The sequence below is a fragment of the Trifolium pratense genome, linkage group LG3 (genome assembly GCF_020283565.1).
Source record: "Trifolium pratense cultivar HEN17-A07 linkage group LG3, ARS_RC_1.1, whole genome shotgun sequence".
Lineage (NCBI taxonomy): Eukaryota > Viridiplantae > Streptophyta > Magnoliopsida > Fabales > Fabaceae > Trifolium > Trifolium pratense.
In genome coordinates, this window is record NC_060061.1 from 30,486,930 (window position 1) to 30,492,555 (window position 5,626).

The following is a 5,626-nucleotide window of genomic DNA, read 5'->3' on the forward strand; positions in this document are numbered from 1 at the left end:
TTTTTTTAGTTTTGGTGGATCTTCTCCCGTACGAAAATCAACTTTCATTCAAAGAAAGAAAGGATTAACAAAAAAAGTGTCTAAATTTTCTAAAAGCTTTGGAGTTGAAGCTTGTTTAGTTGTGTTTGATGGTGATGGTAAACCAATGACTTGGGCACAAGACTCCAAAACTCTACAATCAATGCTTACAAAATATGAACAACAAAAGTTTGAGACAACTCCAAAATAATTTAAAGTGGAGGATTATTTTACAAATAAGAAGAATATTGTTGAACTTGAGATTTTGAGAGTGTGCAAAAAGATCACGATGAATAAATTTCCGACTTGGGGTCGATGTTTCAATAACTTGGAAAGGGAGCAACTACAAGGTTTCATTGATATGGTAGATCTAAAGATTCAAGCATGTAATCAAAGAATCAAACGTGCTGAAAAACACTGCTCATATTCCAAATGAAGTTGTCTCTCCACAATCAAGTCAACCTATGAAGCCAATTATCGATATTAGTGAAATGGCAATGAAATGGCAGATTTCACATATCTTATTGAGTGGAATGATCTGATGCCGCAAGAGAATGTTTTCTCCTCACAATCAAGTCAACTTGGTTCATGCATAGCATTCCTCAAATGCAACCTATCCCTACTCCTTTGAAGCCACTTGATTATATTAGTTTGCCTCCAGTTTCATCAACATGCCAACTTGTGAATTTGAGAAATTGGATTATCTAGTTGATAAATCTGAATTTGAGACTTAGCTGTTACTTGAGCATATATTTCCATGTACTTATTGGAAATTGCTTTTTTGTATCTGTTCCACAATGAATTATTTACTGGTGTGAAACAGTAAACTATTATTTTCTTTTTAATTGTTGTGTTATTAATTTGTTCCTTAGCCATAGCATTATTCTGATGTAAAACAGCAGTCTAACTCTAAAGTAGTAGTATTCATACCAAAATATCATTTAAGCTCTTCTGCATTAAGTCCTTCTGCATATTATGCTCTAATAAGCTCTTCTGCATCAAGTCCTTTTCTATCTTAACTACCAAAATACACCTAAAAAAAACCATCAATCATAAATATAAAACAAATAAATTATGACTCTTGTGCGTAGTATATAATAACACCATTGCAATTTGCAAAGAATATAAAAATACATGGAACATATAACATTGTAATGTAGTAATTAAGAAGAATTTATTCTTACATGAAGTATCAATCAAACACCAACAGATTCTTTAGAATCTAATCCAAGATTATCATTCCCATTGGAACCATTCTCACTATTATTATGATCAATATTACCAAAAAGAAGAACAACAATTCCAACAAGTGCAGCAACAAAAGCAACACCAAAAGAAGTTTTAATTTGTCCAGGAACAACAGAAGCAACAGTGAAACCCAAACACAATCCAGCAGCTCTAACCCAACCATACCAAACACAGAAAACCCCTTCTTTCCCAGCTGGAGCATATTCCAAAACCAAAAGTCTTCCAAATGCATGCAAAACTCCACTTCCAATGCTTTGAATCCCTCCAAATTTTAGTATATGACACTATTTCCAATGACTGTTCCAAAATAGAATCCAAAACCAGAAGATAACATTGACAAAAGAAAACCAATGATTTTCATTTTCGTGGAGTTCGCATTAAGTAGATGTTGTAAAGGGTGTAAAAGTGGTAATGAAATTAAAGGAATAAGGAAATAAGTTAACCAAAAATAAAGTAAATGTAACGGCCTAATACAAAGATTACCAACTATAAAAAGAATGGCACCAGTGAAAATACACATTGTTGTAAATGATGAGAGGAAAACCCCAAAAAGCCCTGCAATTGCTTTTGGATGTTTGAATATATAACAAGGGTAAAACATTGTTCTGTTCATCAAAGAAACAGAGGAAACAGAGGTTCTGTTTATAGCTGTAACAACATGTAAAACACCAACACCCCATATTAATCCCCTGAAGATTGAAACAATCCAAAGGGCGTAAAGATTACGATCATCGGGTTCTCGAAGAAAAATATCGCCTCAATTACGGTGATAATGCAATAATGTACTGAAGCTTCAGTTAAATTTATAGATCAATTAAATTTATAGATCAATCCTGTATTTCTATCGACCAACCCACCACTCAACAATCAGAGATTGATTAACAAGAAAGACTTAAAAATACTAACAAATATAATTAAAAAAAAGTCACTTACCCATGACACTTTAATTTGTAGAAACTTTCAATGGTGCTTACAGGAGTCAAGATTGACACAAAATCTTTCTTCCAATCTTCCCTCGTATGAACCAATTGACTAACCTCGTCAACACATACGCCTTTATGGTTGTGCACTTTGGAATCATTTATCTTTGTAGCATTACTTAAGAGAAAGAGAAGTAGAGAACCTGTAGCAACACACTACTAGTCTACTAGATACTCAGAATTATAAGAGGTAGTAGACTAACTTGTCATAACTTTGCATATAACTTTGCTTTTTATTAAATAGAAATCAAGCAAGTCCTATAAACTTTGTACAAGCAAATCCTTCAGAACTGCTAATGGCATACAATTTGGAGTTCATAAATCTACTTATAATGTGTTGGGTGTGCAGTGCACACACGCATTTATGAAACCACTAAGATAAAGGCCAACAAAGTTGTGAGCATATACATAAGTCATTACCACTAAGATAACTTATGTCTCCAAGCAATAGACTAATCCATTTATGATCTAAAATCCACAAAAGTAATTAAAATTTCAATGATTAAGGCAAGAACACACCAAGAACACAGAAAGCAGAAAAACCAAATTACACAGCCAAAGACAAGAAAAAATGCAGAAAAACAAGAATAATAGCAGAGCGGACTACATAAGCTATTGGAGGCATAAATTCGACACCACCCCCACAGAGTCTACTACCACATTAAAATGAAATAAGATTGAGCATAAAATCGAGCATAAATACAAATATATCTCATACATTCTTGAGCGAATTCAACAGGAAACTCAAGACATTTGCTTACCATGTAAACATCTCAAATCAATCTACGTGAAAACCTCCTCAAGTGCAATCCTCAAACACATAAAATCAGAAACTTGTCATTATAATACAGGAGTCAATTAACATAATGAAACTATGCGAGACATGAAAATAAAAATAATATAACAAGCAAAGACATCCTTTGCCTGGCCCATATTCAGAACACTCTTTTTCTACGCCCACTTTGATGTTAGTAACACTAATAAACAAATTTTATTGTCAGGTTCAAATAAAAAGCTACTTTAATCAAGAGCAACAAACTTCATGTTTAATCATAGGACACCTATTTATCTCTCTTTGAAACAAACTTCTACCTCTGGTCCTCTTAACCACAACTGCAGGTTTCATTCTCTATGCTTTTGAATCAAATGCCACAAACCAAGGTACTGTTTTCACCTATTTAACATCATATAGTCATTATAAGTAGAATCAAGGAATATATACTTTTTAAGAGGAGCATCTCAGTAATTATTTATGTATGTGTCTCAATTTCAAAATAAATAAAACATTTCGTTATAAACCATCAAATCTGAACCATAGTAGATTCAATGATTATTTATCATAGATCATCTCATGAAATACGTTTGAAAATCTTAAAGCATAAGAACATGATTTTCTGAACAACAAAGAACATAAATAAAATCAAACTGGAATAGGTTTAGAAATTAAATGAGGAACAGCATCATAGAAGAACTTTGTTGAAGACAGATATGAAACCTTATAATTAAATAGGAATAGGTGCACAGGGAAGCTAGAACGAGTACCTGAAGAAGAAGGAGTCCACAGCTGAAGAAAAACACCTCTCTGTCGCTGAAAACGAAAGTGATATAGTTCAAGTATACTTTCGCTGTAAAGAATTAGATACATAATCAATAAAAACTTATTAAAATTGAAAGCACTCAAGGTAATTGCAAGAAATACATGCCTTGAATAGGTTCCTAAAGTAGATATATTTCTTGAGAAACTTCCATGATCAAGAAGAACCAATTACCCTTCCAATGACATCTATACCATTCGCCAACAAATCAATAATATCTATGTTGAGAAACTTTTCTGTTGCTTTCCCTTTTCTCCATACCACATGGATCTGATTTTTCATCAAATTGATCAACGATTTACCAAAAAAAACAGAGAAAACAGCATCATAACTACATTCACAAACCCCTGCATAATTTCTCCATTAGAAACTTGATCTAACGTGGCCAGCAATCGTCAGTTGAGCAGCAGTTCATCCATTATAGTTGCCCCCAGCGCTGGGTCAAAGGTCCCCTGGGCCGGGTTGAGCAGAGCAACTGCCAGGATATTTCCCTTGGATAGTGGAAGGGTAGTTACCTGCCCATATCCTGGTTGAGCCATTCCACTTTCTAAGGGTAATGGATAGGCTCTGCTGAACATGAGCTTCGTAACATCTTGGAAGATTACTACAAGTGTCAAACTAGGTAGTCTGACTCGGTGAACGATTCAAATCAGAAACTCGGTAATTCACAACAGCGCCAATGCTAGAAAATTCCCATAAAATTACAATCTAACATCACACACATGAAAGTCATTATCATTGTCACTTCTTTTAACATTTTCCTTTTCTGACAATGAAATAAAACCATGGAATACCACAAGTATAGCAACCACATTAATTCTAACATTACAAATAAAGTTCACTCACAGTCACATTCATCTATCATCAACTACAATAGGATAATTAAAAAAATAACATAGTTTAAAAATCTAAAATTAAATACTTAACATGCATTAGTAATTTTCACTTGATTGTCAATACAAGTATCATCGCCGTCATCGTCAACCTCTAACGGTTTGTTCAATACCTCTAATTTGCACAGAAATCGAGAGAAAGGAAACAAAAATGAGGAAATTGAAAACGTAGTACAACCATTTTTTGCATGAATGATACATAACTTGTTCATCATCAATATCAATTGAATCAACGGTAACAGGTATCAATGGAGATTTGGAACTATGAGCAATTGTACAAATTCGACTAATGAATTATTGCAAACAATGAATTGAAATGGAATGAAAATCGAATGGGATTAAAAAAAGATGAATGATTTATAAGCTTGGATGAACTCGTACATGGAATTTGTTGAAGAACGAAGTTTGTTAGGGTTTACGTAATCGCCGACCTTAGAAGATTGATTAAATTTCATCACTGAAATCAGAGAGAATCACTGAAATTAAATTGAATTAAATTGCGAGTGAATAGAAAAAAACTCCATACAGTGATACAGCGATGAATTACAACGCAGATTCAAATCGAAGAGAGTGATTGAGAGTTTCTGAATTAGGATTAACTGAACTAAATTGTAGTTCGAATTCAACCATATTTTAAAGCAAACCATTTAATTCAGTTTAAAAAAAAAAAAAAACAATTACGATAGCTGATAGCCGATAAGCTAGCTGATAGCTGAAAAACTAGCTTATTAAAATTAAAGTGTTTGGTAAAATTAACTTTTAAAGTGGTTATTAAATATAAAATTAAAGTGTTTGGTAAAATTAGCTTTTAAAGTGGTTATTAAATATAAAATTACATTGGGTAGTTTATTTTTTAGAGTGGGTAGTTATTAAATAAAATGGTAAAAATGGA

The 5,626-nt window shown here is 32.9% G+C and overlaps 1 pseudogene; it reads right to left on the reverse strand.

Moving 5' to 3' along the window:
* Positions 1–47: 47 nt before the first annotated feature.
* Positions 48–2,203, reverse strand: LOC123914947 (annotated as a pseudogene).
* Positions 2,204–5,626: the final 3,423 nt, after the last annotated feature.